The sequence below is a fragment of the Pseudopipra pipra genome, chromosome 7, assembly GCF_036250125.1.
Source record: "Pseudopipra pipra isolate bDixPip1 chromosome 7, bDixPip1.hap1, whole genome shotgun sequence".
In the NCBI taxonomy this organism is placed as follows: Eukaryota; Metazoa; Chordata; class Aves; order Passeriformes; family Pipridae; genus Pseudopipra; species Pseudopipra pipra.
Window position 1 is genome coordinate 37,324,441 of NC_087555.1, and position 22,387 is coordinate 37,346,827.

The window sequence follows — 22,387 nt, forward strand, 5'->3', positions numbered from 1 at the left end:
TGTAAAGCTGAAGAGACACAAAACTAAAGATGCAAACCCAAGCCCAGCTAGGAATTCTTTAAAGCCTCAGTACAAATCACAACAACAAGGATACTTTTTTTCCTTCTTAGTCAGTTCAATAACCAGACAGGACAAAGTGGCAACTTTTCAACTTGTTGAAAACGAACGTTTCTCCCAAAAACCCAACTCCAAACGCCCAACACAAACATTGTCCATTAAAAAAAAAAAAAAAAATTAATTGGGATCAAATTTTGATACAGTTATGGGCAGGATAAGAACTCCTGCATATTTGGCAGGCAGCCCACTTGTGTATGCAATGCATAAAAACTGTAAGAATGGATTCCATCCTGACTACGGGGTGCTTACTTTCCTTCAACGATAATTGTCTTAATGCCTGTTTTAATCAGTATTAACTACCAGCAATAACATGCTTTTAATTATGTTTTAAACGAGTCCTTTATTGGGCTGTTTTGGGAAGCAAATTAGTCAAAAGGAGCTGTTAATCAAAAACGTGTTACTGGCACAAAATAAATGTTCATTTAAGGAGCCATTTGAAATAAACCTGGCTCATTGACTCTGACAACCTACAAGGACACCGGGGCCTCCTGAGGATAACTCCTCCAGTGCTCTCCGAGACATGCCTTGCTGCTCAGAAGTTATAAGTAGAAGCATTAAGCAGTTTAGGTCATTCATCAGCTAACTTTTACTACTGTACTCAAGAAAATGAGCCTCCTAGGAACTTCACAGCAGATCTATTCCTTCATTAGCTAAGTAATATTGAGAGAGATGTTCCTGTCATTATGAGTGGAGAAATCTATTGCTGGTGTCCCCTTTGTCTGTGAAGTGTCTTTGCAGATTCCAAGGTATTTAGGCTGAAAAAAAAAGTGGCATAATTTATCTGTGAACGTTATTCCTGCGTGTTCATTTCCTTCTGCTGAGTGAGATCCATGCCCGAAAATCCAACCCTGTTGGATTATATATCCCACCTAACACACAGACACACAGCTTGGCCCTGGGTGCCAGTTCATAATATCACCCTCACAGCACAACTTTAAACAGAAATTTCATTAAATCTGTGCCATTGCCAGGTCTGAAAACTTAATTTTGCTGTGGAAGTTTAATTTGAAGCAGTTCAGCTTTAAACAGACTGAGGAGTGCTTGAGTTAGAGCAGCAGCCAAGAGTCTGGGTTTAAAGCCCACAGATCGTGGCTTATTGGTTAAACTCCTGACTTTCAAATCTTAAACTAACCTTGCTTCATGACAAAGGAAAAAATATAACCATTTAAAAATAGGGTGATCTGATTTTATTCATTTAGCGTGTCTTATTTAACTCTTTTGAAGGCTTTAACCTTCATCTCCAACACATATTCCTAATAAAACAGGTACCCTAAAAATGAGATCCCACTCCCCTCACCCTGCCCATGACTCAAGGGATGCTGAAAAAATATAAAATGAGTTATTATAATTAAAAAAAAAATAAAATCGATTTTCCTTTATCAGGAGCCCCTTCAGGATCATGTTGGAGGGAGCTCTTACTGGGGAGGCAGGTGGTTAATTAAGCATCAGTTTGCAGTGTGTCCTTAAGAGACTGAGCCTAAGGGTAGGAATGAACTTGCAAGAGAAGTGATTCCTGGATTAACACCATCACCAAAAAAAAAAATAAAATACCCTAAAACCTGAGACAAGAGCACCAAAAATCATACACACCAAGCACAGGGAGTGCTGTATATCCGTGCTTGGTTTGCCAAAAACTGCTATCACTGAAAAAATCCACTGGCAGTGGTCATGTCCAGCATTATCCCAGGAGTAATGGCAATGCCAGCATGGAGAATCCCATCCTCAAAAAGGGAACTAGAGAGAGCAGCCAGGCAGGTCTCAGGGGGATTTTGACACACATTTTAAATGGCCTTCTAATACGAGTTTAAAGGCACAAAACACCACCCCTCCTTCCAGCACAGCCATACCTACAAAAATCTTTAACCTGACTGATTCCCTGCCCTTTCCCTCATTTCCCTGCTTATTCAGAAGAGGAATTCTGGTCATGGCTTTGTCAGCCTGTGGCAACTCCAGCACCTCATCAGCACCTCAGCTTGGGAAGCAGCAGGAGGGAAAGAGGAAGAGGTGCAAAGGCCTGGCGGGCAGAAAATTACTGGGATGAAGCTGCTTCTCCTCCCATTTATTTTCTTTTTTTTCCATAGCAAACCCCACCTGGAAAACATACATACATATATATATATGCCATAAACACAAGCAACATGACAAACCAAACCTGCAGACAGACATATGGGACTTCCAAAGCACAGGAATAAAAAAAAAAAATAAAAATTGCAAATCCTGCCCCATAACTTCAATTTGTGACTCGTTGTCCTGGGATGGGGCAAATATGAAAGGTGAGTTTTTATACCTGACTAATTGTGCTTCCTTATTCATTAGCAGCATATTTGAAATAGTTTAATGGGCTGTAAACCTCTTTATTTTGTTGATTGGCTTTCTAAGGGAACGAAATGTCCTTTAAACCCTTAAATTAAAGGCTTTAATGCACTTGGAAAAAAGAAATGCAATAAAAATTTTACTAAGGACAACACAGTAAACACCTTAAGACAATTACTCTTAATGAAATACAAAGATTACCAACAGATCCTGACACCTTCCATTAGAAAGGCCATTATAAATTCTCTATCTCATGGAGAAACTTTTGGAAGACTTTACCCAACCCATAATTGCAAACCTGATTTTTATTTTATTGCCTTCAAAGCTGATTGCCCTTTTTGATGGACTTCATCGTGCTCCAAAAATAGCAGGAATGCTTTCCAAGATGTGGCTTTAAGAAAGTTATTGGGACTGGCAACTTCTTTTTCGAATTATCTTTCGTGGGTCTATTTTCAACACCCTCTTTCTCAGCCCATTAAGTGGATTTCTGCAGCCTCCCTCCACAAGCCACAGTAAAAGGTTCTGTCTGACCCTGCTCCAGAGGAGTGATATTCTCCTGCTTCCAGTTAGCAGTGAAACCACAAACATGGTTTTGATTTCTTCTTTAAGTTTCTAGAAAGGCAGAAATGTGCTCTTTTCAATATGCTGTAATTGCTGCCCTTTTTTTTCCCCCCTTTTTAAATCTTCTTCATCACACACAGTTATTCCAGTCAACACTCCACGTTTTTTTGGCTTTAGTGTTTCTTGATGCAAATTGTCCTTTGGGGATCCTGTTCCCACATTTTAATATTTTATATTAAAAATAGCAAGGAATAGGAAGATGAGTCTCTTGGACCCAGTGAGAACCTGCAGAAATTTATGCTTTAAGCAATCAGTTTATCCATCTGTAACTGCAAAGATGACACCTTAGAGAAACAAAATCTAAGGCAAGTTATTAATTCATTTTCTTGGCCCCAACAACAGAAAACACACAATTCTAGCTATGCTTTGGTAGAAACTTGACAAGGCTGAGATCCAGAGACAGGCACTGATGGACTTAATGGTAAAGAATAAAAATCTTGAAGTCAAAGGAAGATCTGAATGTTTTTCTAGTTGGCTTAATACTTAAAAACATGTACATGAACATGTAAAAGCAAGGACCAAGCAGTGACACAAGAGCCCTGTCCTTCAACCACCTTCTTTCAGCACTAAGTTCCCTAAAGAAACTTCTGAAGTACAAAAGAAAGATAATTCTCAAACCCAAGCATCTAGGACAGGTGGTACAGAAAAAGGATGCAAAAGAAACCCATTACAATATATAAGATTTTAATCTCTTATTTATGATTCTTCCATAAAGTTTATTATAAGTCATTATATACATCTCCAAAGTATCTCATCACCAAATGACATTCACAATGTAACCATAGCAAAATAATTCTGCACAGAACAATTTGCAAAATATCACATCAAAGGTAATGTGGGAGTACAACATAATTGTAGCAATTTCCCCATATTAATACTATACTGCTCATACTTTGGGCCCCCAAGCTAAATAACTTTACAGGCAGAATAGGTAGGCAAAAAATACTTATCTCTGTTTGTATCATTTTATCTCAGTTAAATCTGCATGGAACAGAGTGTGAAAAATATAAAGGATATTTGATATGACTAATAGGTCACACTGCTTCTTCCAGTGGAATCCAGGAATTTTTGTTGCAGAATTACATAAGTGGTCCAAATCCTGATTTATATCTATAAATCAACTCACCTGTTAAAAAAAAATCATCTAAATACAAATAGCTCTAAAAAATATAAATACAAATAGCTCTAAAAAATCTAAACACAAATACTTCTAAAACCACCATTGGGAAAAAAATATTACTGAAATGCCTACTATTCCTATTCCATACTAACAAATCCTTCAACTCCATAAAAAGCAGCCCTGAAAATAATTTATTTACTGACGGAATGAAAAAGAAATTAAAGAAAAAAAAAAAAAAGACAGAGTAAGGAGAGGATAAAAATAGCTTTGGACCAAATTTGCAGTGAGCATAACATGAAAGTTTTCTTGGAGACTTGCAGAGCTTTCTGAGTGGGGCTGTTGCAGGGACATTCATCTCACCAAATATGAGGCCCTATGGGAACTCTGAGGAGATTAAAAAGAAATAATGAAGGCATAATTGTGGGTTAGCTGGGAATAGTTCTTTCTCCTCCTCAGCATATGGAGAAGTGTGTCAGTCAGATGGTGCACACTGGAAGGTATAATACCTGAGGGGTTTGAGCTGCTGATGCTTCTTTATCTCTTTGTTTTGCTTTTCAGATTTCTTTTTTCAGCTGTTATTTTAAGAGATACCAGGGCTCGAGGTATTCTCCAAGGGTTTGTCTCGTTTTAGGGGTTTTTTTTCCTCCTCCTCCTCAGGGTGGGAAATTGAAGAGCCACACTCGTTTCTGCCTTGAAAATCCTTTCATACCCTTACAGGTGAAGCCTACCTGCTCAGACAATTAGAAAGCTGAATAACTATTGCAATTTTTAAAAGGAATTAAAAAAAAAAAAAAAAAGAAAGCAAAACCAACTCTGCAAACAAGCACTTTTGATGGAATTCTTTCATCATTTTACACCTATTAGTTCTGTGAGCTTTGCTGGACGTAAATTGCTTCTACTTCATTTAAACTCTTTCAAATCTGTTATTTTCCAGCTGACAAATAAAACAGCTGCCTCAGAGGATGTGTGGGGAGAGATTAAACTGGTTTTAATTCCATTAGAACCGAACCTCAGTGTTCCTGCAAGCAGCACTGGCAGCAGTTTGGCTTCAGGTGAGCTCAGATTACAAGATTGAGTGCATGCACCTGGTTATAGGTGTGTGCCATGTGTGGATTAGAAGAACCAGATTATTAATACAGAAGTCTAGATTAAATCTAGATATAAACTCAGCCCAGATAAAACTAAGCATCAGTGCCTACATTTTACCTTTTTAATATCAGCAGAGTGAACCCCCCTTGTCTGTTTAATCCTCAGATAATGCAAAAGACAAGTAAAAGTCCCAATGCAAATGCAGGAACATAAAACAGAGTGACACATCTTCAGGCAAATTGGTTTGGGGCTACTTTGTGTCCCCTTCTGTTCTTCTCCTCCCTCCACAGGGATTAGAACCGGCTGCTTCTGCTGTTAGAGACAGAAAACTGCTACACCTCCCCATGTCAGCCAGCATCTCATCCTGCCCTCTGTAATCCAGCAGCTCCTCAGCCCCAGGGGAAATAATCTGGATTTTGGGACCAGTTTTTAGCTGTCTCAGAGCACAATGGGACACTCAGTCAAAATGACTTGTTCAGTTTACCCACGTAGTGCCTTGAGAACGTGACTTATTCATATGAAGGTGATGCCACTCACTAAACTTTCTAGAATTAAAATTACAGAACCCCTCAACCCAGAACATGAAATAAATATGTGAATTCTTGAGATCTGAGAGAGTAAGGTCTGTCTCAAATCAGGCAAAATGCAACTTTAGAACAGGTCAGTGCCTCCAGGTTGACTTCTCCAGACCCCAGGCATGGAGAGAATTAATTCAATAGCACTTTACTAACCTGGTTGCCGCTGTTTAGGAAGGAAGATCACTTGAAAAAAATCAAAGAATGTAAAGAAAAACTTGGAGGTTGAGAAAATATGTGAATTTTGAAGTAAGGCTCTGGTATGAGTATGCAACAAATTTTGCAATGCCTAGAGGAGGAAGCTCAGGTACTCACACAGACTGAGGTAGTGGATTGGGCATGGATTTAGAGATAATCTGTGATTAATTCATTGGCAGATACACACCTGGCTCCTTTTTGGACACAGTCATAAGTGAGGCTACAGACCATGTTTAATTCTACCCAGTTTGGAAGAAATGGGGTTTAATCTTGCCTGGGGCTGTAGCCTTGTGTTTGACCCTCCTTTCATGTCAAAGGAACATTTAGCCCAAATCATAACCCAGCCCATCGTTAGAAGAGCTTCCAAAAATATATTTGAGCCCACTTATGAAAATTAAGCAGAGCAACAAAATTATTAATAATTGCTAGAAAAAAGGCAGGAAGTAGTGGAGATTAAAAGAAGATGATGTATTAGACTGGAAAGAGCTAGTCTCCAGAAATTATCCTCATTTTTTTTTAAGTTGAAATGGGTGAAAGTATTTTACAAAAGTTGTTTTTAATGAGACATTTTCTCTACATCATATCAGGCCAGAACTGTGAACTTTTTTTAATGGAATTACTTGACAAACTGATCAGTGCCATATCACTGCCTCCAGACACAGTTCTTTTAATGATGTCCAAACTACTTAACTATTAAAATGAAATTGTGAGCCAGCACAGTAGGAAGTAGATTGAGCAAGCTGAAGATCAAAGAAGATACCATCACAGTGGCCTTTGTGTGCTCACTGTAGGTTTGCTCTGACTGAAGGGTAAAGTAGTAGTGAATTGAATTATATTGGGTTGGTTCTATACCAGGGCATTGAAAGCAACATAAAAGAAGGGTCAAATAAAATAGTATGAGCCTAACTACCCTGGGCAAGATTAAAACTGATTCTATAATGCCCTGAGCCATTTTATAACTTCCTGTAAATAGTGCTGGGGTGCCTGTGAGCTCAAATCTGAGCAGTTTGTTCATTGGATTGTTTTGTGCATGTATTTTACTCACAGGTTGGGGGTGATCATGGGGTCACAGAATGGTTTGGGTTGGAAGGGACATTAAAGGTCACCTCATTCCACCCTCTTGCCATGGGCAGGGACATCTTTTACTATCCCAGGTTGCTCAGAGCTCGATCCAACCTGGATTTAAACACTTCCAAGGATCCAGGGGCAGCCACAGCTTCTCTGGGCAACTTGTGCCAGGGCCTCACCACCCTCACAGCCAAGAATTTTGTCCTGCTCTCTAGTCTAAACCTACTCTCAGTTTTAAGCCATTCCCCCTTGTCCTGTCACTCCAAGCTCTTACACACAGTCCCTCTCCATCTTTCTTGTGGGCTTCCTTCATGTGTGTAGAGCACTAAAAGAAAAAAAATTGTGTTTCCATCATATTTCTGCTGGTTGCCTCATTTTTCCCTCTCTGTGAGGGATGTGCTGGGTCCCTCCTGGAGTTGATATTCAGGGAAAAGCAGTGCTGACCAACTCCACTCCAACTGGGGAGTGCCCTGGTCCTGCCCCAGGCTGGGTCAGGAATGGACAAAAAGTTATTTTTTTCTGGATTTTCCTTTTAGCCCTCCACCAGGGTCCACACACCCACACTTGAAGAGTTTAAACTCAGGAAGATTAAATCTTATGAAATGCACAGTACATCTCCACAACCTTAGTTTTGAGCAAGTCAAGTGCAAAATCTAATCCAAAGGACGACACCACGAGAAACCACAAGTCTTCAAGAGCCAGATTGAAGGATTTTGTATTTGCACCTCCCAAAACAACACCAAAACCACTTTTTTTTTTTGTCACAGGTTTTTGGTTTCTTACTTCCTTTGAACTTGCACTGTTTAGGACTATTTTCAGCTGCTTTTAGACTCTTTTTTTAACAATCCCAGGTTGAAACAGTGACCAGACTGCAGGAGAGGCCCTCAAAGTTGCAAGACAAAAGTGATTTATTATTTACCCTTGCACTTTATTCCACAACTGCCCCTTCCACAGAAGAAGTACAGACATGCAGGCAACACAGAGCTTGTGCTGCAATTTTATAATTTATTTAAATGAAACATAAATAAATTTTAAATATTAGGAGGAAGATACAGGTGCTCGGGGAGAAGTTACTTGTATTTTATGGGATTCATTTTCTGCACAGTATGTGTAGAAAATTAGCTACAAAACTTTCTGTTATTACCCAGAGAAGTTGCCTGTTTAATTCTCCTTGGGTTGTTAAGAAGATTTACCTCTTTGTGCTGTTTTAATATTTAAAATATCCAAGTTTAAGGAGGGAAAGAGCGAAGAGAGGGGAGCCTTGGGGTGGGTTTGGGTGAGGTACATTAGGATATTTGTGGGCTGTATCCAGCACAGATATTCCAAGGATTATCAGGGTCCATCCATCTCTGCAAGACTCCCACCTTAGTTTAGGCTGGTCATTTCAGCCCAGATACACTCCTACTATGAGCATTTTTCCTAAATTCCGTGGAAAACCCTAGGTCTGAATTTATTCTCCCTTCTAATAAGGCTGAAACAATCCTCTGACACCATCCCCCCATCAAAACTCAAACCACTGCTACAGGAAGAACTTGCCACAAATTAGATAAATTCATATAAGGCTTAATAGGTAAAGAGAAACTCCTAATATAGGAACTATTAGTTTTCCCTAAAAGAAGAAAAAAGCAAATTGATCCCAAAAATAGAACAGTCACAGAACAAAACCTGCCCAAGAGCTCTCTCCTTGTGTGACCTTCTCAATTATTTTTTTTTTTTTTTTTTTGAATGGGGCTAAATCTGGTATTTAATTTCTCCCAAACTGAGGGGAGCAGCTCATTTTAGAGCCCTGATGAGTTTGGAGTGAGTCACTTGGTCAGATCTCCAGTAACAACTCTGATCTGAGATGATACAACTTGTGCATCAAGGAACCCTTGGATCTCTGGTGAAGGAACAGAGCCCCGAGGCACACACAGCATCACTAAAGTTTCTGTGTTTTCATCCACTTCATGATTAAAAATGGAGATTTTTTTTTCATTTGGAAATTAAAAAAAAAAAAGGTCCAGACTTTTTTCCTCACACAGGTTTCTCAGACCTTACGTCACATCATGAATTAAAATTGTTTAATTAACAAAGATTAATTTAACAGCAGGTCATGTGGCCTTGTGGACTAAATTCTAGGTTTCAGCATCAAAATAAGTAATTAAGGAGCAGATTTGGGTGTGATCCTCTAAAGAGGAAAAGTCTGCAACTTTGAACTGGGAGAACTGAAAAAGCACGACTGAAAAGTCCATATTTATAGGCTAAACACAATCAAAGCACTTCAGGAACACTGTTAAAATTCTATTTGCTCTTATATATATTAAATATATATAAATATGGTTAAAAATCTGTCCTGACCTCTGTCTTTTCCCTGCTCTCTCAGTTATTCACACACCTGATTCTCTGCTTATATTATATCTTGGCTGAACCACTAACAGGAAAGAGGCATCAAACAACTTCCAAACTCAGGGGCAGGAAGGAGGGTCTAAAATTTGGTCAGGAATTCAAACTACAGGGCTCAGACTTCTAGTTGCAAGGAAATTCTCCCACTGCAATTTGCTTTATCAACATTGTACCTTCTTGTTACTGTTCCCTGTTGTAAATTAATCACTGTAACCACTAACACACCAAAAATAACTGTGGACAGACCTGTGCAGATGTGTCCTTGAGGCCAGATTCCCTTGACTAGCACTGGATTTCACCTGTTATAAATCCAGCAATTCCACTTTCAGTGGAATTTCAATTCCACTTTCAGTTCCACACTCCTCTGAAGTTCCATTATCTATTTTTCCCTAACTATAATATCATACGCACACTATATATTTTCTTTTAAAGTTGTAATCTTACTTTCCCCCACCATTTTCAATCCAGAATTTTTTTATTCTTATGGTAATATAAGAAGAAAAAACTAAAAATAATACTATGTTGGATTTAGGTTGACTTTGCCTTTGCCTTTTTGTATTTGTATATATAAATGAACAGTGACATTTCTCTGGTTTAAATAAATTGTGGTGGCCCTGTCACATAATCCAGATCTTTTCTATAGCTCAAAATGGAGAAACAAGGAAACACAATTTGAGATTAAAGCAAAACAAAAGGCAGTTTTCCACTCCCTAAACTATTCCCTGTGACCTCTCCTTTGTGCAGACAATGGGCTTTTTGAGGAGATGTGCAGTTCTGTAGCTTGTGGAGTATTAAAGAATATTATCACAGCTCAAGAGATCTTAATAGGCATCATGACAACATAAATAAAACATTAATTGCACTGATAATAAGATTTTAAGTACTATGAGAAGTCTGGTCATTTGCCAATGGTAAAAAGTGCCCCTGCCCACCCTCAGATGGTACTTCAGTCTTCATGGGGAAAGTAAACTGAGATATTCCTGAACTGAAAAAAAACCCAAACCTTACATGGTTCAAATTTTATTTATCAAAACATGCTCACTGCAGTTATGGCACAAGAATTATTTTCACCTCTTTTAGAATAAGCACCTTAGAGGTTTCCTCACCTCCCTCCACTTGGAGAACACACCTCTCGTCCCTTCCTCACCAACAAACACGAAGCATCTCCCCTTCCCAAGACTTTAATTATATTTATTAACACTCCCAGTCAAAGCCCAAAGATGACATTTGCCAAAATGCTTAATTTCATAAAAGCTGAGCCATGTTTTTACTACAGACTACACCAGGTTAAAGGAGATTTTACGTTCCCATTTTCTCACGCTTATTTCTGAAATAAACTCTTTTGCAGCACTACACATCTTGAATTTGTCTCCACTACAACTTCCCAGGTGCCTTCCAAGAGTGAAAGGCTTCAATCTGAATTATTCAGATAACCTTAAGAAACCTTTTGTGTGAAGATGAGGTGAAGATCACTGTGCAAAGATCAAGTGAGAAGCATTTTCCTGGTGGGCATTTTCAAAAGATCCTCTGTATATTTAAAAAAAAAAACCCAAACAACCAAATAACAACTTTTCAAATAAAACAGAGCTCTCAAGAAATAAATTGAATAATACAAATGGTGAGAGCAATCTTTTCTCTCTTGCAATCAGATCAAATCTCTCTTTTAGATTGAGCAAGCTCAAATTTGCCTCATTTATCCAAAGCCACCCCTCACCACAAGACTTACCCAGGACACCAAAACATCTCCCTGCAGAGAGGAGCAGTCTGTGTGTTTGGAGGGCAGCAGGGACACCAAAAACCCAGAGAAGTGAGTTTGCAAAGGGCTGCCTGAGTCTGGATTTTCAATTACCCAAAACCACCTGAAGGAACAACATTAATGGGTCACATTAAATAAAGCGAAGAGTAGCTAAAGGCTCCTTTGCCTTCTCAATCCCTCTTTTAAGGAGAAAAACATGGGAAAACTTTCTCCTACCGATATATCAGCTGCAATTTAAGTGCCTACAATTCCCTGCATGGCTGAAATACCTTCATCAGCTTCACCTCAGAGCATTTTCCTCCATCCTCAGCAGCTGAGCCAACCTGGGAAAAGCCACATGTCCATCCTAAACTTCAGGGCAGGAGCTTTGTCCTCTCACTTCCTGACAGGTGTTGCATGTGACATTGCTCAGCATCTGATATTTTAAGAGTCCAGCTCCCCAAAACAAGTTTTTAATCCTGCAGCCTCTCTGTATGACAGACACGCACACTGCACGTGGTCACATCTTATTGTTTCAAGGATAAAGATTGTTCAAGGCATCTGACACCACACCTAAATTATTCATCCCCTGCTATTATTTATTCATCAGCTCTTGAGTTATCTTGCTTTGCTGAAGTACCTGGTTTCTGTTGCTCTTGGGACAAAAAATCGTGCCATTTTCTTGGTTTTAATTGAGATTTGGTGACTCTTGCAAGCAGCTGATTGTGCAGGGCTGATACCCTGTGAAGGTGTTGCCAGGTTGAATTTAAGTGTCATTTCTTTGTGCAGGTATTGGAAGGAGAACACATGCTCTCAAGTCCTGCACTTGATTTTCAGTGATCTGGCCAAGTTCTGAATTTCTGGGGCTCTGGGTGCCCTTTCTGAGGGCCACAGGTTGTCTTTGGTGCTGTACAGGAGGGTTATGGCCTTTGCTGGTTGTGATATTTTTGGGCATGTGAGGGGCACATCTCACCTACCAAAGTAACAATAGTTAAAAACCTGGAGGGTGAAAAGTCTCCTTGATCTGGAAGTGCAGCAAAGAGCAGCCTCAGCCCCTTGCCTCTTCCTGTAAAAAGGAAATACTTGATGTCTTTTATATCTTATGGCTATAATATTTTCTTCCAGGCACAAACAGCCAGGTGAAAGAGCAGGAAAGTTGTGTTTGGCACTGTACAAAGCTGGGAAGGACAAAAATTCACAGGTGTTTTGAGTCTCATGCTCTGGAATAAAAGTGTATTTTTTTTACTACAGTGTTTTATCACATTTTTTTCTACTCTGTGATTACACAGTACTACTGATATTTAAAACATTGACTCCCCATGAAGGGAAATATTTCTGACCAGAACTGCCACCCTCTGCATTATTGTGCTTCCAGATGGATAAATAATGTGTAAATGGCAATCACATATTTATTTGTGTTTGATGTGGAAGCACAAAGGACAATTCCAAAATTTCCTCAATTCCAAAATTTCCCCTTCACACAGAAATGTTGATATTTTCATTATGAACACGGAACCACAGTAGAATCATTTTGGTTGAAAAAGTCCTCTAAGACCATCAAATCCAGACTTTGCATCACTAACCCCTGTCCCCAAGTGCCACATCCACGTGGCTTTTAAATCCCTGGGCATCTTTTCCAATATTTGACAACCCTTTCAGTGAAGAATTTTTGTCCTTATATTCAATCTAAACCTCCCCGAAACACATTTGGGACTGCACTGTTAAAACTGAGACTTTATTCAGGGAGGCAACACGTAAGGTATGACACCTTCTTGCAAAGAACACTCCAAAATATATTTAAGGGGAAAATCAAACTACAATAAAAATGATCCCCCTTCCCAAATTTTGCAGACACCACACTGACAAAATCCCTGCTTACTAGGGTGGGTTTTGCAGCATATGACTGCACAGAAACATTTCCAGCATCAAAGAAAAAGGTCTGCAAGGCTTAACTGGGCAATTCAGACATTCCTCTTGCAGTTAAAAGTTGGCTTGTGATGAAGGCTCCAGTCTGGGAACGATATTTACCCACTTGAAGGGGGGAAAAAACCCAAATTTTACTCCTAGGCACTGTTGTTATGGTGGTATAACTTGCATTTTATCAGTTTCAGCTGTTTTTTTTTTCCTGGCCTGTACATAAAAATGTCTTTTTAAAGTGAAGTCCTTCAAGGTTTTCTAACCAAATTTTGCCATCAGTTCCACATGCAGCCCTATTAATGCTAATGAGATGGTTGAATTGAAGCAAGGGGAGAATTTGATCTTTCCCCTATTATAGTTTAGATTGTCGAGGTATTTGTCTGTTTTGATTTAAAAACCTTAACAATTTCTCCTCTGTAATGATGAAATCTTATAAAACCGTATCACAAAATGCCAGAGGTAGAACAACACCAGGTCAGAACTCTGTCTTCTCACTAAAAATAACTAAAAATGACTAAAAATGACCATTGGGCGTTTCCCAGAGAGAACCCAAAGCCTTGAAGTGAGCTGTTATGAAACAATTTGCTCAGAGATAAAAAGTCCTGATCTGTCTCTCTCCTGGCTTGTGTTCTCATCCATGAGTTTTCCATTCTTTCCAGACTTCTTAAAAACAGGTTCTTACAGTCAAATCTCTGAATGACAGCCCAATTTTGCAGCTCCAAAGAGGCATGTGCAGGGTGTGCACAAGAGTTCCCATTAATACCCAATTACCAGATATATTTACAAGTCATTTACTTTGTTCATGTTGCAATTCATTCTGCAGTGGCTCCCAAAGCAAATCCTCCTTTTTGGATCATCTCACATTACAGCCCTGACCATAGCTTCTTAATAATTTCTAATTTATGAAAAATTAAGGCTTAATTACAATGATTTTGAACCTCGGACTGCAACAAGACCCTTTCTCTTTTCTCTTTCTGCCTCTCTCTGCCCTTCTCTCACCCACATGCTGCCAAAAAAAACCAAAACTAAAAAAATCAAGTGTTTGGACCTTAAGAAACAGTTTTAACTTTGTGCCCTGATACTTGTAGTGATGCAGCATTTATTTGTCTGACCACTTCTTTACAGGCCTTTCCCTTATTCAGTTCACAACAAACATTTGCTCTGTGTATTAATATTAGAGAAAAAAATTGAATAAAAATAATTACCTGTGTAATTGTATCATCTGTATAATCGTGTAATCAAAATTATGTATAAATTTAGTTGTACATAAATATATTTAATTGTATATAAATTTAGATGTTGTCTCTGATATCTGTCAGCCTCGGCGAACGTTACATATGGGATGCAGGAAGAAAATGCATCATTGGTGTCATGGAGTTACCCAAACCAAACTATTCCCAGTAGGCTGTTATTTCTGTGTCCCTAATTTTCTGGAGCAGAGTTCCTTCCCAGCTGCATCCCCCCTGCAGTGCAGGGATGTGAGTTCCAAACAGGGTGACTGCAGTGTCACGATCCGCCTGTTACCTGGCGCGCTGGGGGAGCTGGGCTTTGATGGCATTCCCATGCTGGAGCTCCTAATCTATTAGCAGGGAAATCACTCGCCCCACCAGGGGGTTGTGACAATTAACTAACATTCCTGAAGCACTCAGATATTTTCCAGATATGCTCTACTGAAGAGCAAATGAAACAAATTAGGAGCGACGTCTTCGGAGCTCCAGGTTCGAAGAGCACACAAGACACGAGGCACTCACATGTAGGGTGATATATCACAGAATCACGGAATATCCTCAGTTGGAAGAGATCCACAGGGATCATCAAACTCCTGGCCCTACATAGGACAACCCCAAGAATCCCACCATGTCCCTGAGAGCCTTTTCCAAATGCTTCTTGAACTCAGCTGAAGAGCTCCCGTTCCGTGCACGAATCCAAGGGAAGATATTCCACTGTTGTCTGATTCCAGCCTGTGTCATAATGCAGCAGCAGAAAATGCAAAATCTTCTTCAAATTCATCAGGTTGGAGGTACTGGACTTTGCAACCTTAATGTTTTCAACCTAATTTTTGGTTTAACAAAGAAGATTAGTGGTACACAAGTGTTTCCACAAGAAGCAACATATTTATATATATTTTCCTCCTCTGTCCAGCATGGATTTCTCACTTTGTCACAGCTGGACTGGTGATGTAGCTTTTTCCATGATAATATGAGTTTATCCCATTTCTTTCATTACATTTACAGGGAATTAATAACACTATGACCCTTATTCTCATCGGCTAAAATTGCCCAATCATTTCAGAAGTTATCAGGGAAGAACTACACAGTCATATACTTCTGTTTTCCTTAGGAATGGATTTACAAATCCTGGTTGTCTGGACATCTCATAAGGTCAGGAAACAGGGTAGAAAGACATGAATCTCTGGAGGTCTTTTGATGAGGAAGATTTTGTGAGTCTTCTGCAAAGTGGAGAAAAATAAAGGGAAGTTTTAATGTGGATTAAGTGGTCAGTGAATACCCCACCATGCTAAAAATAAGCAAAAGAATTTTTGAGGTAGATGAAGTTGGAAGGGCTGGTGGGAACTGAAATCCTCTGGAAATAGGGAGGAAGGTGGATAAATATTTAAATGGCCTTTGCATCCACAATTAGTGCAGGTAAGGGTAAAAAGAAAAACAAAGAGACTATTAAAGTTGCCCTTAATTCAAAAGAGTGATATGAGTGTAAGAGTTTTCAGTTAGGAAAGACAAGGACCACGAATATGAAACCACTGCACAAAAGTAGAAATTTTTGGGACTTCACATAAACACAGAAACAAAATTCATAGCAAAAGGTTTAAAAGAATAAGTAGAAAGATATGATTAGAGAAGAGCTGTTGGCTCATTTGAGGGCCTAACAAACAGGACCCCAACTCCTCATCTGAACTCAAATTGTGCCCACAATCTGAATAAAACACCTAAAAGTGAGTAGGAGTTGGAATTCCTTCAATGGACAATCATATTTCTTTAATTCACAATTTTTTAATTCACAATTCTTTAATTAATTGGCAACTCCCCACAAAATTAATTAACAATTGACAATTAATCCTCCACAAGACAATTTGAAACTATCACCTGAATGAAGGTACTCTGACCTGAACAGTGGGTAAGAAGGGACAGACGTGTCCTGAAATCATGGACCTGCCATGGATCAGAAATGCTGCAGAGGAAGAAATCTGAGAATATTTGGTCTAAGGAGCTCAAATTCTACCAGAAAAAAGAGCAAAATAGGCCTGCCTGTACCATGGAGGTTAGAAATGGGATACATTGCCTAATACTGCAAAAAATTGGGAAAGCATTATGGATAAAGAGGATAAAGCAGCATTTTTCTTTTAAAAGGATTCTTCACATTCCACTTCTGAATGGGAAAGTGGTGCAAAGGGAAGCTAAACTGGGCCAGGGAGCTGGCACATCACCCAGCTGCCTGCTCCTGCCATCTGAGCAAGGTCCTGTCCTCCAGCCTGGCTTCCTGGAGGGACAGAGAGCAAATTTTAACACCTAGAGAGGTCAAAAGTTGTGCTGGAGATTGAGCTTTGAGAGGCTATGACAGCCAAAGTAAATGATTCATAAATGGAAGGCGTGGGTGCCATTGCCTCAGAACTCTATGGTCAGACCTGCATAATTTATGCATCTTGAGGATACTAAACCTGAGTTTCTATATATGCCAAAATAAGAAGGAAACTTGGCTTCAGTCTATGGGCATAAACACTGTCATGTCTTAATTTCTTGGAAATAAACATCATAAGCCATGATACTGCCACCAGCAAAAGGAGTTTGTCAAGCAGGCTCCACAGTAACTTTAGTTTTCAGTTTTTCAAGAGGTGAACTCCCCCTAAATCTGGGAAAACGCTGATGGTTGCAAGCACTCTCCCTAAAGCCTTGGGGAGAAGCAAATGAAGGGAAGTTCAGAGTTAGATTCTGTACATATCTGTGTGTGTGTGTATATATATATATGTCATGGATATAAACACAGCCAAAATTAATTTACTCAATGGTTAAAGAAGCTCAGGCTTTACTATATTTTGCTTTAAAAGTTAAAAAAACTTCCTGGTTACTCCTATTTCCCCAGAGAAAATGTGATTTTCATCACATTTATATTGATTTTAGCAAATCCAGGGTTGGCCACAGCCTCCTTACCTGTTTTATGGTTTACCAGAATATTCTTTAGTCTGAGACCCAATTCTTCCATTAAGCATCTCACCCATCCTTCTGGCAGCAGAATTTACATCTCAAACCCGAATAATTTTGCATATTTTTCATTCTGACATCTTAAAAAAAAAAAAAAAAAAAAAAAGAAAAAAGAGAAAAAGCCTTAATTCTGTGGAGTAAATTATTGCCAACCCTGGAAAAAAGTCCTGGAAGTTATTAATGCTCTTTTTATACATAATTTTCAGTACAGTTTTGGTGGTTTTCCCCTCTCAGCTCTGTGTGGTGATGCATTAGAGTGTCGTGGAGCACATGAAATTCAAAGTAAGACCAACATTGTGAGGTTTGTAAGGACATTTAACACATGACATATAACTGGAGTGTTTTCCCAAGGGAATCGTGCAACCTTTGTTTACTCTTGGAATTTCTTCCCCAGACAAGTCCCTGATCTTTCTGAGTTTAAAGAATGTGGTTTTTACTGTTCAATTCATTTGCTGGACCGAAACATCAGGGCTGAAACAACCTAAAAACTTTAAAAATAAAAAAAAATGTACTCTTAAATAAGGATTTCGGAGCAAACCTGCAGTTCTGGTTTTCCATCCTCATATCCAAAAAGTAAGTCTTTATTTAAAATTAACTCTGAGCACATAAATACTGATGTTTCTCTAAACCTTCAGTGAGGTCTTGTTTATTCCTTGTTAATACTGTCTGAGATGAACCCACTGGAAGCACTTAACCAGCAACAGCAACAAACTTCTGGGATGTTCAAGCAGAAACAAAACACTGAGGTTGTCAATATACACAAGACTGTAAATTTTCCACATTCTTGAAGGTGTGGTTTTGAATCACTTTAAAATAAATTCCATTTCTTCTTCCAGGAAAAAAAAATAAATTAACATAATCTTTATTAAAACTTGTGTGTTTTGTTAGAATTTTAGTATTATTATTAAATATATATTTGTATATATATATATATCACATGTAGAAATTAAGTAGATTTAAAAGTAAATAAATCCATCTCATGCTTTTTTTACCCCACTAAGAAATAGTCAGTGTGTATACACAGAGGTGAGCAAAATAAAATAAATTACAAATGTATTTAGTATAAGAAATCAAATTCATGCTGGTGTGCTGTTTGTTCATATTCAGCACCAGAAAATTCCCGGAAAGATTCCATAACATTTAAGCACAGGAATCAGCTTCTGGTGGGGTCTTGACATAGCTGAGTTCCCCTCAGTCCAGCCCGAGCCATCCTTTCCAAAAACATAGGGATTGTTCACCTGGAGAAAAGAAGGTTCCAGGGAGAGCTGAGAGTCCCTTCCAGGGCCTAAAGGGGCTCCAGGAGAGCTGGAGAGGGACTGGGGACAAGGGATGGAGGGACAGGACACAGGGAATGGCTTCCCACTGCCAGAGGGCAGGGAGAGATGGGATGTTGGGAAGGAATTCCTGGCTGGGAGGGTGGTGAGGCCCTGGCACAGGTTGCCCAGAGAAGCTGTGGCTGCCCCTGGATCCCTGGAAGTGTCCAAGGCCAGGTTGGATGGGGCTTGGAGCAACCTGGGCTAGTGGAAGGTGTCCCTGCCCGTGACAGGGGGTGGCACTGGATGATCCTTAACATCCCTTCCAACCCAAACCACTCTAGGATTCTCTGCTCTTTATATCCTTGTGCTGGTCTAGAGGGAAGAGCAGCAAAACAGCAGGAAAAAAACCATCCTGACAGGGTGATTCCTGCACCTCCCACATCCCTGGAATATGTTATTTGCATATGGCAATGATGCCCCTGGATGAAATAAAGGTTGCAGCTGGACTGCCCCTGCAAGGGGAGAAAGCAGAAGAAACCCATTTCCCACAGCCTCCTCCACCCTCTCCGAACTCCAGGCTCTCACAGACCCTGTAAGTGAGAAGGAAGGGGAAAAAAAACAGGGAAAGGGAAAAAAAAAAAAAAAAAGCCTTTCTCAATGCTAGGATTTCCTCCTGATGGAATTTTTCCCCCACTGTGCTTGAGTGTAAGAGAAAGTGTTTGCTGCTGGTCATCGCAGGTCCTTGGGGTGTGAGGTAATGTGCACCAAAATCCAAAAAAATCCCCCTGAGAGGCTTTGGGAAAAAACTGTGGGACCTTTGGAGGGCGCAGCAAAGCCTCTGTATCGGTGCTGTGCTGCTTTGTGGGGTGCAGGAGGCGAGGAATAAAGTTTTACACTCTCCAGCCTAGAGCCCGTAGGAAGATCCCTGTGACTGTCCCCACACAATGCATCCTGCTTTTTCTAATCCTTTTATTCCTGCTACAGCCAGCTCTGAAATTCCCTCAACTTTTTCGGGTTTTATAATGGTAATCAGTGATTTTAGAGGAAATAAATCTGTCCTGGAGCCCAGAGCTCTGTATAAAGCATCCCCAGGAATAAGTCAGGGAGAGCATCAGCAGTGAAGTGCTACATTTCATGTGCTGCCACAGAAATGCTTTCTGGTTGAGGTCTAATATTAATCTATTTTGTCCCTGACATCCAGTAAAACTACAGTGTAGCAAATGCTTTTAAAACATACATATTCAATAGCAGATGCAATAAAGTATTCGGAACTGTTGGGATGAAGAAGGTTCACACACACACACACACAAATATCTTTGAAACTCCAGTTAATCAAGGTGTCAAAGTAACTAAAGCAGTTTTACAGATTTTATTGAAAATAAATCACTTTATTATATACTGATATATATATTATTGTTTCCCCGTGGAGTTTTACTGTCTGCTCGCCTGCATTTCTTTTTTAAATAGAGTATCTCCTGCCCTCTTTAGTCCAGTTTTTATAACTACATTTCTCAGGGAAATTCAGCATTCCAGCGGATCTTCAGCCTGCCTTCTCCTCCTGCCCTATGCAAATAGCCCATTATTAGCCATTTTCTGGCAGAAGGAGCTGAGAGGAAACAGAAGAGGAAATGATATAATGGCTCCAGAGCCCCAGGTTTCCTCCCTGCCCAGCTGGTTGTGGGATGACCTTCCAGTTAACTGGGAAGCTGAGAGGTGGCATTGAACCTCCAAAGATTTACACCTCTGTCTCCTCATTTTTCAGAGCGGAGCTTCCATGCAGGAATACATAAAACTTCCCAGGGCTCAGGCCAGGGAAGGGTAAAATGAGTGAAAGGAAATATTTGACTCAATCTAATGGACAGCCTAATAGATATTTATAGACTTCACAGGGAAACTTTGCACTGGAGGGTTTTAACTCCCATTCTTGAGGAATTGCTTTCTTTTTTTTTTTTTTTTAAATATAAGATCTGGCTCAGATCTAAAACAGCCACGGTGTTTTTAGACAATGCATTTCTTTAAAATTCATTTCTTTAAAATTCAGTATAAAATGGAGCCCCTATTACGTCATTCCTTGGTTAATTATTTTTTCCAGCCATAGTGCACATTTTCTAACACGTTTCAACATAGCACACATTTTTATTTATTACTATAAAATAATCATATTTCTATACATTTACTGCATCCACACTAACAGCGTCTCAATTATTTTTTTTTTTTCAAAAATTCTCCCTGAAGTTAAAAGATGTCTAATATTGTCCATATACACAAAATGAAAGCTTTCAGGATTCTGAACTGCTTTCTAAATTCACCCTGAGAAATGTAAATTCAGCAGCACTTCTCTTACAATTACATTTTTTTCAGCCCAAAACTAGTTTGAAGTTCTATCTAAAATGGATTTTAAGTATTAAAAAATTACATCTATTCAGGAGAATTTTAGATATATATGTATATTTATATATTTCTTGTTCTACATTGACAAAATTAGTTACATTTTCTGGTCACCAGAGTGATGAGGACTCGCTGGGGTCTCACCATCTCTCCTGGTTCCCCTGTAGGGCAACAATGGGGTGACCCAGGTGATTGAAGAGGGTCAACCTGTAGCATCTTCACTCAGGTGCTGAATTCAATCACTGAAACTTGGGCACTTCTAGTTTATATTTCATGTTTTAACACTGATTTTTACAGTCCTTTACCACTGTAAACCCCAGTGACTTTTAATACGAAGCTCAAACCCTGTGGCACCTATAGCAAAGAATTTTATCCTCACCTCTCAAACTTTAAGCCACAAACATGCCAAAAAATACCAATATTCCTTAGAAGAATTATCAGTTTTCCAAAGGAGAATTTCACTGGGTTTGTGAAGGAAGTTCCCAGGTAATTTTGAACACAGAAAAACAAAATACCCTCTGTTTTTAAGTGATGTGCCCATGGTTTCTTTCCAGCTGATCAGCCCTGATAACACATCTGATTCAAAGGCTTGTGTCCAGCTACTACACTGGAATTTAACAGGAAAAAAAAATGTGAGTGTGCCTTCCACACTTTAAAAACTGCCTGTAATCAAAATCTAATTAGTATTCCATTTTACTAGTGGGAAAACTGAGAGAAATGCACGCAGACAGACGTGGTGTTAGATATTAAGCCAAAAGATGTCTCCAGAAACCAGCCATTCATCTTTTTTTTTGCCTCGCCTTTATCATCAACATCTTGTCTCTTGAAATATAGACATCACTAAATCAAAAACACTTACCTTTTCACATCATTATAGAATTGCTCAGATTAAATAAGAGCTCTGTAAGGCTTCTCAAATCTCAGCTATGTTTTCAAACCACCAGGGAGGGCTAGTTCTTCCTGCTCACACAATTATCAAATTGTTGCCAAGCTGAGCGTTCCCTGCGCCCAATCTCATTATTATTAAGTAGTTTAAATCACCTATGGATCTCATTACCATCACTTGGAAAAAGGTCATAAGGTGCCATCTGCAATTTACTTAAAATTTATCATTAAAATAGCCCTTTTTTCAGGGGTGATTTAGGCTGCTTTAGTGCTTTTCCGACTGTAAAAACACAGCTTTAATGACCTGAGAAGTCGGGTTTGTTTGCTTGTTGTGGGGTTTTATTCCTTGTTTATTTTGGAAGTGCATCATCATCATCATCATCATCAGTCCTTTGTTTTCCTGGCGGAGCTCCTGAGGTAACAGGGTGGTTCACATTGTAAAAAAAAGCTAGGTCAAATCACTAAAGATGAAGTCCTTGTTGAAAAGTTAATTAGTCACTGAAAATGCA

The 22,387-nt window shown here is 39.3% G+C and overlaps 1 long non-coding RNA gene across 1 annotated transcript; it reads right to left on the bottom strand.

The window, feature by feature from the left end:
• Positions 1 to 11,142: 11,142 nt before the first annotated feature.
• LOC135417462 (uncharacterized) lies at positions 11,143 to 17,425 on the bottom strand. The gene is made up of 2 exons (XR_010432050.1): positions 17,299 to 17,425; positions 11,143 to 15,584 (listed from the first exon to the last, which is right to left on the bottom strand). It is a non-coding gene; the product is annotated as an uncharacterized LOC135417462 (long non-coding RNA).
• Between the last annotated feature and the right edge of the window lie 4,962 nt (positions 17,426 to 22,387).